Source organism: Xyrauchen texanus, chromosome 32 (genome assembly GCF_025860055.1).
Source record: "Xyrauchen texanus isolate HMW12.3.18 chromosome 32, RBS_HiC_50CHRs, whole genome shotgun sequence".
In the NCBI taxonomy this organism is placed as follows: Eukaryota; Metazoa; Chordata; class Actinopteri; order Cypriniformes; family Catostomidae; genus Xyrauchen; species Xyrauchen texanus.
In genome coordinates, this window is record NC_068307.1 from 210,134 (window position 1) to 230,304 (window position 20,171).

General features: G+C 38.3%; 1 pseudogene; it reads left to right on the forward strand.

Moving 5' to 3' along the window:
- Positions 1-1,812: 1,812 nt before the first annotated feature.
- Positions 1,813-20,171, forward strand: part of LOC127626077 (6-phosphofructo-2-kinase/fructose-2,6-bisphosphatase 4-like) — a 46,614-nt pseudogene continuing 28,255 nt past the window's right edge.

Below are 20,171 nucleotides of genomic sequence, written 5' to 3' on the forward strand. Positions count from 1 at the left end.
GAAAACGACACACACAACACAGTCAGGTCGCCGCTCTGTCTGTACTGCAGATGCATGACCCACATGTTTCATCATAAAGCTCAAATGTGATTTTGAACAGTACAATAGTGGAATAAGTATGAAATACTATTGTCCTTTAATTTCTGCATCTGCCACGGTGTTGTCACTCTGTCAGTCTGGGTCTTTGACCGGAGCATGGCATTATCATCCCATGTCTGTCAACCAGTCTTCAGTCAGTCTGGTTTCATGTCTGTAGCATGTTGTCTGGATCCTGACTTGTTTGGTTCAGTTTTGGTGTCGGGATCCGGGCACTGATGTTCCATGTCTTGTCCTGTATCGGCATGAGTGCATTGTGCTTATCATATCGGTGGCATGTACTCGCGTCAGTAATCTACGTCTGTCTCTTTGTGCTGCGCGCCCAGGTCGCGAGCTGTCTTCACTTCGGTCTGAGGTTTCGGGTTTGTGTGTGGCCGAACTCTCGCACAGGTATCCTGTCTTGTTTTTGTCACCTGTTGTGTGCATCACATGGCGTTTCCCTCGTGATATACGCTCAGGTTTCGTTTAGTGTGAGAATGCATGGCATTGCTAACCATTCTCTCGTCTTGTTTGTTGGTTGTCTTGTGATGTGCGTTCATGCTATTCGGGGGTTTTGTTGTCTTGTGAGAGCACGTGGTGATGTTTTGTTTGTTCTGAATCGCCGCGTGTCTCTCTGTCTTATGTCTGACCCGCCTCCTTGTTTGCCCATTATTAGTTTATTAGTCACACCTGCCCTCAGTCTCCTCAGGTGTGCTGTCCAGTGCCAGTTCTTCTTGTGTGTTTCATGTTGGTCCTGTTTCCCTCATCCCTATCTCTGCCCCAGCCTGTCCCCTACAGAGTAGTTTATGTTGTTTTTCCCCCTTGTGGGAATTTCTGTTGTTTTTGTATTAATAAATTCCTTTATTTATTATTTTTTTCCCCCTTTTCTCCCCAATCTTGAATGCCAAATTCCCAATGCGCTGTAAGTCCTCATGGTGGTGTTGTGACTCCCCTCAAGCCGGGTGGCGGAGGACGAATCTCAGTTGCGTCCGCGTCTGAGATTGTTAATCCGTGCATCTTATCACGTGACTTGTTGAGCACGTTACCGTGGAGACATAGCACATGTGGAGGCTTCACGCTATTCTCCGCGATCCACAGACAACTCAACACACGCCCCACCGAGAGCAAGAACCACTAATTATGAGCACGAGGAGGTTACCCCAATTTGGTTGCTAAGGAGACCTGACTGGCATTCATACCTAAACATAGTTGCAGACCAGGTACACCCCTTCATGCCAATGCTGTTCCCTGATTGCAGTGCCCTCTTTCAGCAGGATAATGCGCTCTCTGCCACACTGCACACATTGTTCAGGAATGCTTTGAGGAACACGATGAAGAGTTCAAGGTGTTCCCCAAATTCCCCAGATCTCAATCCGATGTAGCATCTGTGGGATGTGCTGGACCAACAAGTCCGATCCACAGCGGCTCCACCTCACAACTTACAGGACTTGAAGGATCTGCTGCTAATGTCTTGTGCCAGATCCCACAGGACACCTTCAGAGTCTCTTAGAGTCCATGTCTCGATGGGTCAGAGCTGTTTTGGTGGCATGAGGAGGACCTACACGATATTAGGCAGGTGGTCATAATGTTGTGGCTTTTAGTGTACATCTATTGCACAACACTGTGCATGCGCAACAATATCAACAGAAACTTACTCCCAATTCCTTTTAATGAAAGTGGGCGTGTCCACTCGCTTGCCTCGCTGCGATTGGCCGCGCTCCATGTCGATCAGTGGGCGTGTGCGCTTGTGTTTTCACATACTTCTCCTGGATCTCCTCAAGACTCGAGCTGCATCAAAATAAAGCACTAACACACACAACACGGACGATGAGGGGAGCAGACCGACCCAAAAACTCGCAGAATCTGGACCAGAGGGGTAAGGAATGTGAGATTATATCCGCGCGCTGGCGGAAGCAGCTGCTATTGTGTGCGCGAGCGAGGAGGGAGATGTAAACAAGACTCTGTCACGTAGGCGCGTGTGCGTCAGACTCAAGTGTCCACGAGCCTTTTATTGGAGCAATAACATTATAATGTGGGCTTTTTCTACTCTATGCGCTAAGCACAGGCTCGTTCGTTGACGTGTAAAGTCAGAACGTCATGCATATGGTCTATAAATAAAGGGTACTGTGTGTAATGCACCTGAATGAATGAGATAAGAGAAGCACACAGTGTCCGCGAATGTGCTGCGTGCGTCGACATGCGTTGAAGTTTTATGTGTGGTTGAATTCAGTGTTGTGAATGACATTGTGCTGAACACGTCACTCATGCTGTGCAGAATTGTTGAGGTCAAATCATGGCCATGTTTGTTGGATAACTGGCATGACAGTGAATTGCAGTAAGTCATGTGATAAAAATAGAATACCTAGTGACCCAGAGAGAGAGTAAAATTCAGCATGCTTTTATTAAAGTGAACAATGAATAGGATGTGTTGCATTCTTACAAACTATCATGCAATATTATTGGGGTTGTTATGGAGTAATAATTAACATTTTAAGCCAGTAATTGAATGGTTGTTGTTGATTTATACCTCAAATAAACAAAATAATCCATGAACATCGTTTAATCTAATGTGGTGTGAGTGACATTCAGTTTCCCTGACAAGAACAGACTAGAATTAAGCAACCAAAGATGATATGTTATTATGACACTGCATTATTATGTGTACAGTATGACTATGAGAAACACTATTAACAATCCGCTTCAACAGACCTCAGCTGCTGTCAGACATGATAAAACAAGTATTACTGATATTGTCCTGCAGTTAATTCAGTATCTGACGGGCTGATGGGATTGTTTGGCTGTTCTGTGCAGGACGGTTTATTAATGGTGATTAAAAATAACTTTTGTTGATTCTCAACCACCTTTCCTTTTATATTGTGTTGCTGCACAAGAAACAGGATCTGTGGGGATGGAAAGGATTTACTAAAGATTTAAAATGATGCACATGCAAAATATGATGTGAAAATGGTTGGGTCAGTTACTTAAAAATAGTAATCCACTACAATGACTAATTTTTACTTGACTAATTATTTCATTTAAAAATATTCACATTACTAATTACTTTTAAGCTACTTTATTTTATGTATTAACTTTAACAAATGACAAAATGATAACAAACACTAATTGCCTGACACACTACAAAGGGGATCCATAAACCAAATTGTGCATAAGAAGACAACAATAAATCGTAATGTACCGCAAAGTGCTGTCGGACCAGCCTAACCGAAGAGAACACGTGTGCGATCCAGACACTTCTGGAACATTATATCACACACAGAATATTATTATGCTGTCAAGATATTGTGTCCATAAGGGGTTAAAACAGTCAGTTGTGGATTGAATAATGCATGTCAAGAGTTCTAGAGGAATATTCTCTCTCTATCACTGATCATCAGAAGAGACTTCCTGGCAGCAAAGGTCAACAAACTAAAAACCGTCTTTTACACTTGTTAGAAATGAGCTTACTGAGAAAACCCAGAAGTCACAAAGGATCGAGCCCCAAAGCCAAACCCAAGATGGTATTTATCGAACCACAACCCTGGACCAGTAAAACTGGATTACAGGACAGACCCATGAGTATAATCTCCCATTTCCGACTTGTATTTAGGGAAGTGTTGAATTGCATTTGTGTTTTATATGTAATCGATGCAGGATCCTAAACTCAATGACTCTTGCCCTGTTACACACTGAGAGCCTGTTGACCTGGACCAGACCGTCTCCCACTCCTCTTCCAAAATATCCACCCGAGCTCTCTCTCCCAACTCAATCTGAGGTGCGAGGAACTACCTGTGCCAGAGGAGCATACAGCTATACAGCTTGTGTGGAGGAGGGTTCAGAAGGACTTCCTCAATAATTGAGAATGGATATTTAGAAGTGAGTGTAGAAAATGTATCTTGAGACTATATAATCAAAGGACAGTAGAGATCCTCAATCATGTCACCCATCCTACAAATACACAGAGCATAAGATAAAAGCAGGGTCTGTGGTTCAGCTCTGGATTAGAGGAGAGACAGCACAGCGGGCCTTTAGAGTATTACACACTCCGGTTACACAGAGCTCTGCACAACTATGAATTATGAACAAATAAAGTATACAACGTTTAGTAAAGGGCAGTTGGACTGTGAGATCAAGTCAGACTGATTTAGGGGCATGACATTCATTTTTATCAAAGCAACCCAGCCAAGACTGAGGGAGAGCATCCACCTGTTTAATTCTTCACAGATATTTTCAAGAACTGCCTGAAAGTCACATTAATACCCAGATAGCATTTAAAAGGAGGTTGACTTGTAGACTTCTTATTCCCTATAAATAGTGCAACTGATTTAGACCCTAACCCAGAAAATTGCCCACATTCCTGAACGAGGTTTACAACCCTTGGCACAGACACCTCGGGATATGAGAGAAAGGGCAGCACATCATCTTCATATATGGAGAGTTTGTGCTGCCCACGTCTCCGAGACACCCCGACACGACCTCATCCTCTCTTATCATCTCACCTTAATCATCTATTGCTATTGTAAAAGCCCGGCCTGGTACCTCGAAATAAAGGAAAATGATCAGATCTGTGACCATTGGTAATGACCGCTGCAAGAGGATCCGTATAGAGCAGGGGTATTCAAATTGGGTTAAAGTGAGCCCCCCCACCCCCCCACCCAAAACAACCACATCCATTAATTAGGCTATTATTATTATTATTGGTACTTCTAGGCTACTACTACAAAATTATTACATTTTCTTTATTAAGAATCTTTTTATTAAGCCGTCATCATTCCATTTTAAATTCAGATTCATTTTAAGATTGAAATGTTTTAAGAAATATAACCGAACACGTTTGCCTTTTTAAAATATATTGTGAACACACTTTAACACATTCAATCTGGAACTGTTCCAGAGAGCGTTCTGAACCGAATCCTCCAGTCATAAACGAAACGCAGTATTCTCAACAGCCCTATAGGGGAGAGTGGGGTAAGATGAGCCGCTTTTACTTAAGTTGACCTATAGCCAAGGGAACATGAGACAGGAATTAACTAATGCAAACGCCACAATTTCAGGATGTGTGCCATTAATCGGAAGCTTAGAAGCGTGCCTCAAATAAACAACAACATATGGGGTCTTGTGGCTCAACTTGCCTCATGTTAGGGGTAAGTTGATCCATCTGAGAAACGGGTTATGCTACTAACTATTGTATTAATCAGATTTTAAAGTATAACTCTATAATTCATAATTTAATAATGAAATGATATTTGCTGATATTATTGGTGTTCAAGAAATAAACATTACAACTAATTTGTCTACAGTTCTAAACCCTGAAGATGGTTTGCCGAGTCTCTAGGATTAAGAAATAGACGTGGAAGTCTTAAATTGAATGAAACTTGTATTATTTTGAGGAACATCCACAGATTATTTGTTGTATGTTAGCAAACCTTTTAGCCTATAAACACAACATAAACACCAACATGTCACATAATGTTCTGAATATCTGTGTTCAAGTGTTGACCTATCAGTCTTTCTATTGACACTTTTCGGATGGATTTTGCTCCCTTGACTTCAGCGACTGCAGTCTTTAACTCCTCGAGTCTGTTTTTCTCCTGTAATCATGTAGCATGACCGCTAACATGAAATATAATTAAATATAATGTCAATTATTCATTGTTAGGATGCAACACTAATTTAAACACCAAATAATTGAATTTAACTTCATGTTAACATGAGGGGGTAAGATGAACCACTGGTTGAACTTGCCCCCAATGCTCTGGCTCAACTTACCCCACATCCACCATTATGTGAAAAGTGCTTAGCCTAGCAACCCAGAGCTACACAGTGTTTTTACACACTGCCAGTTCATCAACACATCTGATATAACTTTCTAAACTGAGATAAGTTACTTTAGATGTGAGACTGGTTATACTCGATTAGCCCAAAGAAAAACTTTGACAGGCAAACACGTTTTTTGTGACAAATATGCTTACCACTTCATCCACATGGTTCTTCCTTCCACAGCAAGATGCAAATGGAGAATGCAAACTAAATGTAGGGTCACATAGCCCAGATACATGTGGTGGGTCAACTTACCCATTGGCTCATCTTACCCCACTCTCCCCTAACCAAAGAGCCAACACAATCAGACTTAAACGAGATCAGCACGATGGACAGCTCTATTTTCTAATCAATGAACCAATCACTTCTGTATAGACCTACGTGAAGCAAAAAAATTTAAATGCCTCTTCATTGTCATCGTCCCTACATCAGTGGAACAATGATTTCGGCTTTTTGATGCGCACATGTGATCGAAGCGGGGCTGCACGGTAGAAAGGAATAAACGTAAATCGTCCTCCACCTGCAGCCTTGAACGGTGTTTGCTTTTAAGCAGGTCAAAGGGGGAAACCTGCACTCACATGGAGTTGAAGGGGGTGAGGACTTTCTCTCGAGAGAGGTGGAGAAACTCACTCAAAGAGATCCAACACACATATGCATAACACACACTTAAATATGCAAGCCAGCAGGACACGTGTGTACAGACGTGAACCGTGATCAGGGGTCATACACATTTCCTAAAACATCTGTACACATGAAAAAAAGAACAATCCATGTCAAAATGTATCACAGCAAACTAAACTAAAATGATTTACCAGAAAATAAACATGTATTTAAACAACACGCCAGTTTGACACCAGTGTGACTGTTCGGTTATATATTGTGTAGCGTTCATAAACATAAATGACTCGGAGGGACAAAAGGAAATAAAAGTGTCCAGAAACACTGACATGAACTTAATTAAGATTAAAACAGCAGACTTTACCGCTGTGGAGGCGCGTTAGGTCCCAATGCAAGAGAACTCCGCAACTCTCATAACTATTTTATGAGAAATGAGAAACGCGTGTGTTTGTTTTTGTGCAACTGATGATGTCATCATGCTTAAATAGGCAAACGCACACACACGTAATTTTCCTGTTCTGTACTGCGGTCTGCAAAACAGTTTTCACATGAACACATTTTCCTGTGAACCGTGCTGTTTCGGACTAAACTGACAGTGTGAACGCCCCTTGCTTGTGCTCCGGGACACTGATGCGACCCTTGACAGATCAGTGACGACCAGCGCAGGTCTTCTCATGTTTACCATTAAAAACAGGAGAATGTTTGTGACACGGAGACTTTTAATGATGGCTCCTCAAGAAGTGAATAATAACACTGCTCGACTCACAAGCAAACATCCCCATAAGCTCAATAACATTAAAGTTATTACATACAAACATTTAAAGCCTTAATATATATAACAATAATGTAAATATGAAATGTACTAATTCCTTGTACACTATCCGCATGAACTTGAGCAATCGTGAGCGAACGTTTCTGCTGTTAATGAGGTGCCTAATGTGACGGCGCATGGCGCTACACAGCAATGCATTTTACATACCGCTGCTCCGCGCGGGCTCTGAGTAGCACTTATTCATGTATCTCCGAATTATTAGCACACTTGTACTGCTGAAAATATTTCTTAGAAAATGACATGACTTTTCCAAAACATTCAGTGTTAACTTGTTATTCCATGACTTTTCCAGGATTTTCTTGACTATACGTACCCGCGCTGCGCCTCCCCTGGGGCTCTCTGGCGCCCCCCAAAATATGGTATAGAGTATTCGCACCCACTTAATGCAGTATTCTCCAAGGTATAAAATAAATAAGGCCATTCTACAGAGTCAAAAGCTTTTTCTGCATCAAGGGACAGAATGAGAGAACTAGAACTGAGATTATGGGAATGCTCAATAATATTTAAAAGCCGCTAAACATTGTGAGTGCAGCTGCCTTTAATAAACCCTGTCTGGCCTTCATTAATAATAAACGGTACAACCATTTCCAATCTTAACGCTAAAACACTCAAATAATCCCATTACTAATTACTTTTAAGTTACTTTCTAAAACACTCAAATAATCCCATCACTAATTACTTTTAAGTTACTTTCTAAAACACTCAAATAATCCCATTACTAATTACTTTTAAATTACTTTCTAAAACACTCAAATAATCCCATCACTAATTACTTTTAAATTACTTTCTAAAACACTCAAATAATCCCATCAATAATTACTTTTAAATTACTTTCTAAAACACTCAAATAATCCCATTACTAATTACTTTTAAGTTACTTTCTAAAACAATCAAATAATCCCATTACTAATTACTTTTAAGCTACTTTCTAAAACACTCAAATAATCCCATTACTAATTACTTTTAAGTTACTTTCTAAAAAACTCAATCCCATTACTAATTACTTTTAAGCTACTTTCTAAAACACTCAAATAATCCCATTACTAATTACTTTTAAGTTACTTTCTCCATCCATCCATCCATCCATCCATCTTCAACCGCTTATCCGAAGTCGGGTCGCGGGGGCAGCTGCTCCAGCAGGGGGCCCCAAACTTCCCTATCCTGAGCCACATTAACCAGCTCTGACTGGGGAACCCCGAGGCATTCCCAGGCCAGTTTGGAGATGTAATCTCTCCACCTAATCCTGGGTCTTCCCCGAGGCCTCCTCCCAGCTGGACGTGCCTGAAACACCTCCCTAGGGAGGCGGCCAGGGGGCATCCTTACCAGATGCCCAAACCACCTCAACTGACTCCTTTCGACGCAAAGGAGCACCGGCTCTACTCCGAGCTCCTCACGGATGACTGAGCTCCTCACCCTATCTCTAAGGGAGAAGCCCGCCACCCTTCTGAGGAAGCCCATTTCGGCCGCTTGTACTCGCGACCTAGTTCTTTCGGTCATGACCACAGGTGATGGTAGGGACAAAAATTGACCGGTAGATCGAGAGCTTTGCCTTTCGGCTCAGCTCTCTTTTCGTGACAACAGTACGATAGAGCGAGTGCAATACCGCCCCCGCTGCCCCGATTCTCCGGCCAACCTCCTGCTCCATTGTCCCCTCACTCGTGAACAAGACCCCGAGGTACTTGAACTCCTTCACTTGGGGCAATACCTCCTTCCCTACCTGGAGTACGCACTCCATCAGTTTCCTGCTGAGAACCATGGCCTCAGATTTAGAGGTGCTAATCCTCATCCCAGCTGCTTCACACTTGACTGCCAAGCGATCCAGTGAGAGCTGAAGGTCACGGACCGATGATGACATGAAGACAACATCATCTGCAAAAAGCAGCGATGAGATCCCCAGCCCACCGAACCGCACACCTTCCCCACCCCGACTACGCCTCGATACCCTGTCCATGAATATCACAAACAGGATTGGTGACAAAGTGCAGCCTTGGCGGAGACCAACCCCCACATGGAATGAACTCGACTTTGTGCCGAGGACCCGGACACAGCTCTCGCTTTGGACATACAGGGATTGGATCGCCCTATGAAGGGACCCCCCCACCCCGTACTCCCGAAGCACCTCCCATAGTCTCTCCCGGGGGACCCGGTCATACGCCTTCTCCAGATCCACAAAACACATGTAGACCGGATGGGCATACTCCCAGGCCCCCTCCAGGATCCTTGCGAGAGTAAAGATCTGGTCCGTCATTCCACGGCCAGGACAAAAACCGCATTGTTCCTCTTCAATCCAAGGTTCGACAATCGGCCGAACCCTCCTCTCCAGCACCTTGGAGTAAACTTTACCACGGAGGCTGAGAAGTGTGATACCCCTGTAGTTGGCACACACTCTCTAATCCCCCTTTTTGAAGAGGGGAACCACCACCCAATTCTGCCACTCCTTAGGCACGGTCCCAGATTTCCACACAATGTTGAAGAGGCGTGTCATCTATGACACCCCCTCCACATCCAAAGCTTTCAGCATTTCTGGTCGGATCTCATCAATCCCCGGGTCTTTGCCACTGTGGAGTTGTTTGACTACCTCAATGACCTCCCCCAGGGAAATAGAATCTGATCCCCAGTCATCCTCCAGCTCTGCCTCTAGCATAGAGGGCGTGTTGGGATTTAGGAGTTCTTCAAAGTGTTCCTTCCACCGCCCAATAACCTCCTTGGTTGAGGTCAACAGCGTCCCATCTTTGCTGTATACAGCTTGGATGATTCCCCGTTTCCCCCTCCTAAGGTGGCGGACGGTTTTCCAGAAGCACTTTGGTGCAGACCGAAAGTCCTTCTCCATGGCTTCTCCGAACTTTTCCCACACCCACTGCTTTGCCTCCCTCACGGCCGAGGCCGCAGCCCTTCGGGCCTGTCGGTACCTTGCAACTGCCTCCGGAGACCTCCGGGACAGCAAATCCCGGAAGGCCTCTTTCTTCAGTCGGACGGCTTCCCTGACCACCAGTGTCCACCACGGTGTTCGAGGGTTACCACCCCTTGAGGCACCTAAAACCTTTAGGCCGCAGCTCTCCACCGCGGCTTCGGCAATGGAAGCTTTGAACATTGCCCACTCTGGTTCAATGTCCCCAACCTCCGCAGGGATGCCTGAAAAGCTCCGCCGGAGGTGTGAGTTGAAGATCTCACGGACAGGGACCTCCTCCAAATGTTCCCAGTTCACCCGCACTACTCGCTTGGGCTTCCCAGGTCTGTCCAGAGTCTTTCCCCACCCCCTGACCCAACTCACCACCAGATGGTGATCGGTTGACAGCTCTGCCCCTCTCTTCACCCGAGTGTCCAAAACATATGGCCTCAGATCTGACGATCACGATTACAAAATCGATCATCGACCTTCGGCCTAGGGTGCTCTGGTACCACGTACACTTATGAGAATCCTTATGTTCGAACATGGTGTTTGTTATAGATAATCCATGACTAGCACAGAAATCCAATAACAAACATCCACTTGAGTTCAGATCGGGGAGGCCGTTCCTCCCAATCATGCCTTTCCAGGTGTCCCTGTCATTTCCCATGTGTGCATTGAAGTCACCCAGCATCACTATGGAGTCCCCTACTGGGGCCCTATTCAGGACTCCATTCAGGGTCTCCAAGAAGGCTGAATACCCTGAACTGCAGTTCGGTGCATATGCACAGACAACAGTCAGAGTTTCCCCCCCCACAACCCGTAAGCATAGGGATGCGACCCTCTCGTCCACCGGGGTAAACTCCAACGTAGTGGTGCTCAGCCGGGGGCTCGTGAGTATCCCCACACCTGCCCATTGCCTCACACCCTGGGAAACTCCAGAGAAGAATAGAGTCCATCCCCTATCCAGGAGTACGGATCCAGAGCCAAAACTGTGCGTTGATGTAAGCCCCACCAGATCCAACTGGTAACACTCCACCTCCCTTACCAGTTCCGGCTCCTTCCCCCCCAGTGAGGTGACATTCCACGTCCCCAGAGCTAGCCTTTGCTACCCAGGTCTGGTCCGTCGAGGCCCACGGCCTTCACTGCCACCCATATGGCAGCGCACCCGACTCTTGCGGTTTCTCCAATGGGTGGTGGGCCCAAGGGATGTAGAGGAGGGTTTCACGTCGCTTTTTCGGGCTGTACCCGGCCGGGCTCCATGACAAGCCCGGCCACCAGGCGCTCGCCGACGAGCCCTCCATCTGGGCCTGGCTCCAGACGGGGGCCCCGGGCTTCCTCCAGGCAGGGTAACTCCTCCTCCTTCCGTTTTGGCCATAGAGTCTTTGTGAACCATTCTTAGTCTGGCCCCTCACCTGAGACCACTTTGCCTTGGGAGACCCTACCAGGAGCACATGGCTCCAGACAACACAGCCCTCAGGATCATAAGGGCACACAAACCTCTCCACCACGATAAGGTGCTGGTTCCCGGAGAGGAAGTTACTTTCTAAAACACTCAAATAATCCCATTACTAATTACTTTTAAATTACTTTCTAAAACACTCAAATAATCCCATTACTAATTACTTTTAAGTTACTTTCTAAAACACTCAAATAATCACATCACTAATTACTTTTAAGTTACTTTCTAAAACACTCAAATAATCCCATTACTAATTACTTTTAAGTTACTTTCTAAAACACTCACATAATCCCATCACTAATTACTTTTAAGTTACTTTCTAAAACACTCACATAATCCCATTACTAATTACTTTTAAGTTACTTTCTAGTACACTCAAATAATCCCATCACTAATTACTTTTAAGTTACTTTCTAGAACACTTTTCCGCTCAACACATTCATAATAATGTACTTATTACACACAAATCATACTCAGTACATAATTAATGTATTGTACATAAATAATATATTAGACATAAGCATAACCCTATATTGTACTTAAACGTAATTAAATTAATTGAAAGACAGTAACTGTAATATGATTACAATAATAAAAAATGTAATGTCTTACTCTAATTTTTGTCTAAAAGTAATTAGATTACAGTAAGTAATTACTTTGTGACTGGATAACACCCAACACTGAATGTGAAGTGTTCTTTATAAACACAAACAAGTTGTTTTAAATGTAATTCATATTAACTGCATTATGACAATAGACTGAAATCTGAAGTTATTTGTATGATTGTTTGACCTCAATCTCAGGTTCAGATCTGTAGTAAATCATTACAGTGTTTACATTTAATAAGGAAATGAATTGGAAATGTTTTAAGGGGATTGATCATCTGTGGTTTGAGTATTGATTGCATCAGTACACACGTCTCTTTATCATCAGTGCTTTCAAATGAGATATTTCACTGATCTAGTTCAGACAATCTAGTTTAAAATATGTAAAATCCTCCTTGTAAATATCATAACATAGAGCAATCTGTTGACATTTAATAGGTGTGGTTTGACTTCTGTTATACTCGCTTGTTTTGTATGTTGCAATATTAGTATTAGTCATGTGTTATTATGAATCCATTTTCAGTGTGAACTTTGCTCTCATAAATCACACTGTTCAACACACACCTCTCGCCATCTACTGAATCACCGGTGCACAATCATGGATTGTTTTGCAATGTTGAGGTTTGTGCAGACCTTATTTGTTATCACATAAATTATTAGAAAAACTAAGCAAGTACTCTCATACCAAAACTCATGTTGTTCCAAACCCATTTGACTTTCTTTCTTCTGTGGAACACAAAAGGAGATGTTAGACAGAAGTCTCAAGTCACTTTCACTGCACCATACAATGATCATTAATGGTGACTGAGACTGTGCGAGACTAATATTCGGCCTAACATCTGCTTTTTTGTTCAGTGGAAGAAAGAAAGTCACATGGGTTTGGAACAACATGAGGGTGGGTAAACAATGACAGAATTGTCATACTAGGTGAACTATCCCTGTTTAGGAATATTCCGGTAAATTATATTATGACATCCATTTGTGTCATAATGTTGATTACCACTAAAATTAATTTTCTTTCAAAAACAGAAGAAAAAAAGACACGTACAATGGAAGTCAATGGGGCAATTTTTGGAGGGGTTAAAGACAGAAATGTGAATCTCATACTTCTATAAACTTTTCATTAATAACGGCTATTCATAATTATGACAATATAATGCATGCATGTTCAAATATGCTAATTGAAATTGTTATTTTACATATGTAAATATCATATATGATCATTACACCTTTGTTAATAATAATAATAATCCTCATAATTTCTGCAGGTATTATAATTTGCAGCCAGATTAGCATTTATACCCTTAAAAATGATTGTGATATAGAGAATATCTTTTTTCAGATATATTCTTATTTGTTGTTGTGAATTACGGGATCATTAGTGCTGTTGTGACATCATCTGTCTGACTGAATTCATGCTGTGTTTTTGTATATTGGTTAAACCATACTCTATTTTATTTTAACATTAGATCTTTTATGATCGAAGGGCAAAGTACAAGTTGTAAATTGCAGGAGGATTGTGGACATTGTTATAATATCATTTATTTGACATGTGGAAATACAGAAGTGACGATAATAAACTGTTCTTAGATCTGTTGCTGTGTGACGTACAGTGTCTCTGAACTGATTGTTCTCTGTTACAGTGTGTCTGACCAACTGCCCGACTCTTATAGTGACCGTGGGTCTGCCAGCCAGAGGAAAGACATACATTTCCAAAAAACTCACCCGCTACCTCAACTGGATTGACGTTCCAACAAAAGGTACCTGATGCTTGCACGAGATTATTTATATGAGTTTATGTGTAGATTTCATCAGCATTAGTGACAGTAGTTTAACACATTTAACACTTCCTGTTTACATCAGACCTGAGTTTACTCATCTGTGTACAGTTAACAGATACTACAGCCTCTTTATTTTACCATCCATCTGAAATTAAATTATTTTACTTACCAAAATATCAAGCGTGATAGAAAAGACAGATAGATAGATAGACAAACAGATAGATAGATAGATAGATAGATAGATAGATAGATAGATAGATAGATAGATAGATAGATAGATAGATAAGCATTGCTAGAATATTGCTAGGTATTGCTAGCATGTTTTAGCAAGTTGCTAGGTGTTGATAGAATATTGCTTGTATTTTTAGCATATTGCTTGGGCTTGCTAGCATGTTTAGCATGATGCTAGGTGGTTTTAGCATGTTGTTAGATTTTGCTATCAAGTTTAAAAGCCTGTTTTAGCATGTAGCTAAGTATTACTAGCATATTGCTAGGTGTAACTAGCATGTTTTAGCATGTAGCTAAGTATTGCTAGCTTGTTTTAACATGTAGCTAGGTGTTGCTAGCATGTTTTAGCATGTTGCTAGGTAATGCTAGCATGCGTTAGCATGTAGCTAGGTGTTGCTAGCATATTTTAGGATGTTGCTAGGCAATGCTGACGGACAGATAGATAGACGGACGGACGGACGGACGGACGGAGGATAGATTGATTGATTGATTGATTGATTAATTGAACCATTTCTGAATTCTTCTCAAGCTCACAGCTGATTGATCTGTTCTATCTGCACATCATTTAGAATATTGACTTTGATGTGTCCAGTTCAGACCGGGTGTTAGTATTAAACATTGAGTGTTTCAGGTATAAATGATCCCTCACATCATTACTTTACCTACAGATCACTTGAAAAACCCCATAGACTTACATTGAAGGAGGTACAAGAGATATCAGAGACACTCTTTTCACTTGAGACAGTAAACAAACACTAAGAAGAATACCGTGCCAGTAAACATCATCTATGTTCAATTGCTATTCTGCTTCCACAGAGTTTAATGTTGGACAGTACAGACGGGAATGTGTGAAGATCTACAAATCCTTCGAGTTCTTCCGACCAGACAATGAAGAGGGGCTCAGAATCAGGAAGTAAGACTATAATAACTATTAAAGTTTACAGGTATCACAGAAATGGGAAGCCACATTCTGATATTGAGCCTGTTTACATGCACATCAATACGCTGATTACTTTCACAAATCAGCTTATTTCAAATCAGACAAAGCAAGAAATCAAAGTGTGAAGAGGCAAGGAAATCATTTAACATAGGAGTGGTGGTGGCGTAGTGGCTAAAGCACAGGGCTGTTAATCAGAAGGTCGTTGGTTCGAACCCCACCATTGTGTCCTTGAGTAAGACACTTAACTCCAGGTTGCTCCGGGGGGATTGTCCCTGTAATAAGTGCACTGTAAGTCACTTTGAATAAAAGCATCTGCCAAATGCATAAATGTAAATGTAAATGTAATGCATTTACATGACCACACATATTGGCGCTAAACATAATCAGTGTAAGAACACGCATGTAAACGCACTTAATATTTGTGGTGATCTTAGAGCTATAGAAAAACTACAATTTGGTAGTGTTGGGAGATATGACCAAAACTATATATATGACCAAGATATGACTATAGATATGACCAAGACTATATATATGAGCAATTTTATATCATGATCAAAACATATATCGCAAAATAGTAAAATTTTTAGGAAAATATATAATAATACAGAATATAAATATCACATAAATATAAACACTTTCAGAAAATACACGTCACATAAAAATAAACACTTTCAGAAAATACACGTCACATAAATATAAACACTTTCAGAAAATACACATCACATAAATATAAACACTTTCAGAAAATACACATCACATAAATATAAACACTTACAGAAAATACACATCACATAAATATAAACACTTACAGAAAATACACATCACATAAACACTTACAGAAAATAAACATCACATAAATATAAACACAGAAAATACACATCACATAAATATAAACACTTACAGAAAATACACATCACATAAATATAAACACTTACAGAAAATACACATCACATAAACACTTACAGAAAATAAACATCACATAAACACTTTCAGGAAATACACATCACATAAATATAAACACTTACAGAAAATACACATCACATAAATATAAACACTTACAGAAAATACACATCACATAAACACTTTCAGAAAATACACATCACATAAATATAAACACTTACAGAAAATACACATCACATAAATATAAACACTTACAGAAAATACACATCACATAAATATAAACACTTACAGAAAATACACATCACATAAACACTTTCAGAAAATACACATCACATAAATATAAACACTTACAGAAAATACACATCACATAAATATAAACACTTACAGAAAATACACATCACATAAATATAAACACTTACAGAAAATACACATCACATAAACACTTTCAGAAAATACACATCACATAAATATAAACACTTACAGAAAATACACATCACATAAACACTTTCAGAAAATACACATCACATAAATATAAACACTTACAGAAAATACACATCACATAAATATAAACACTTACAGAAAATACACATCACATAAATATAAACACTTACAGAAAATACACATCACATAAACACTTTCAGAAAATACACATCACATAAATATAAACACTTACAGAAAATACACATCACATAAATATAAACACTTACAGAAAATACACATCACATAAACACTTTCAGAAAATACACATCACATAAATATAAACACTTACAGAAAATACACATCACATAAATATAAACACTTACAGAAAATGCACATCACATAAATATAAACACTTACAGAAAATACACATCACATAAACACTTTCAGAAAATACACATCACATAAATATAAACACTTACAGAAAATACACATCACATAAATATAAACACTTACAGAAAATACACATCACATAAATATAAACACTTACAGAAAATACACATCACATAAATATAAACACTTACAGAAAATACACATCACATAAATATAAACACTTACAGAAAATACACATCACATAAATATAAACACTTACAGAAAATACACATCACATAAATATAAACACTTTCAGAAAATACACATCACATAAATATAAACACTTTCAGAAAATACACATCACATAAATATAAACACTTTCAGAAAATACACATCACATAAATATAAACACTTACAGAAAATACACATCACATAAATATAAACACTTACAGAAAATACACATCACATAAATATAAACACTTACAGAAAATACACATCACATAAATATAAACACTTACAGAAAATACACATCACATAAATATAAACACTTACAGAAAATACACATCACATAAATATAAACACTTACAGAAAATACACATCACATAAATATAAACACTTTACAGAAAATACACATCACATAAATATAAACACTTACAGAAAATACACATCACATAAATATAAACACTTACAGAAAATACACATCACATAAATATAAACACTTACAGAAAATACACATCACATAAACACTTTCAGAAAATACACATCACATAAATATAAACACTTACAGAAAATACACATCACATAAATATAAACACTTACAGAAAATACACATCACATAAATATAAACACTTACAGAAAATACACATCACATAAACACTTTCAGAAAATACACATCACATAAATATAAACACTTACAGAAAATACACATCACATAAATATAAACACTTACAGAAAATACACATCACATAAATATAAACACTTACAGAAAATAAACATCACATAAATATAAACACTTACAGAAAATAAACATCACATAAATATAAACACTTACAGAAAATACACATCACATAAATATAAACACTTACAGAAAATACACATCACATAAATATAAACACTTACAGAAAATACACATCACATAAATATAAACACTTACAGAAAATACACATCACATAAATATAAACACTTACAGAAAATACACATCACATAAACACTTTCAGAAAATACACATCACATAAATATAAACACTTACAGAAAATACACATCACATAAATATAAACACTTACAGAAAATACACATCACATAAATATAAACACTTACAGAAAATACACATCACATAAATATAAACACTTACAGAAAATAAACATCACATAAATATAAACACTTACAGAAAATAAACATCACATAAACACTTACAGAAAATACACATCACATAAATATAAACACTTACAGAAAATACACATCACATAAATATAAACACTTACAGAAAATACACATCACATAAATATAAACACTTACAGAAAATACACATCACATAAATATAAACACTTACAGAAAATACACATCACATAAACACTTTCAGAAAATACACATCACATAAATATAAACACTTACAGAAAATAAACATCACATAAATATAAACACTTACAGAAAATACACATCACATAAATATAAACACTTACAGAAAATACACATCACATAAACACTTACAGAAAATAAACATCACATAAATATAAACACTTACAGAAAATACACATCACATAAATATAAACACTTACAGAAAATACACATCACATAAATATAAACACTTACAGAAAATACACATCACATAAATATAAACACTTACAGAAAATACACATCACATAAATATAAACACTTACAGAAAATACACATCACATAAATATAAACACTTTCAGAAAATACACATCACATAAATATAAACACTTACAGAAAATACACATCACATAAATATAAACACTTACAGAAAATACACATCACATAAATATAAACACTTACAGAAAATACACATCACATAAATATAAACACTTACAGAAAATACACATCACATAAATATAAACACTTACAGAAAATAAACATCACATAAATATAAACACTTACAGAAAATCAACATCACATAAATATAAACACTTACAGAAAATACACATCACATAAATATAAACACTTACAGAAAATACACATCACATAAATATAAACACTTACAGAAAATACACATCACATAAATATAAACACTTACAGAAAATACACATCACATAAACACTTTCAGAAAATACACATCACATAAATATAAACACTTACAGAAAATAAACATCACATAAATATAAACACTTACAGAAAATACACATCACATAAATATAAACACTTACAGAAAATACACATCACATAAACACTTACAGAAAATAAACATCACATAAATATAAACACTTACAGAAAATACACATCACATAAATATAAACACTTACAGAAAATACACATCACATAAATATAAACACTTACAGAAAATACACATCACATAAACACTTTCAGAAAATACACATCACATAAATATAAACACTTACAGAAAATACACATCACATAAATATAAACACTTACAGAAAATACACATCACATAAACACTTTCAGAAAATACACATCACATAAATATAAACACTTACAGAAAATACACATCACATAAATATAAACACTTACAGAAAATACACATCACATAAATATAAACAGTAACAGAAAATACACATCACATAAACACTTTCAGAAAATACACATCACATAAATATAAACACTTACAGAAAATACACATCACATAAACACTTTCAGAAAATACACATCACATAAATATAAACACTTACAGAAAATACACATCACATAAATATAAACACTTACAGAAAATAAACATCACATAAATATAAACACTTACAGAAAATACACATCACATAAATATAAACACTTACAGAAAATACACATCACATAAACACTTACAGAAAATAAACATCACATAAACACTTTCAGGAAATACACATCACATAAATATAAACACTTACAGAAAATACACATCACATAAATATAAACACTTACAGAAAATACACATCACATAAACACTTTCAGAAAATACACATCACATAAATATAAACACTTACAGAAAATACACATCACATAAATATAAACACTTACAGAAAATACACATCACATAAACACTTTCAGAAAATACACATCACATAAATATAA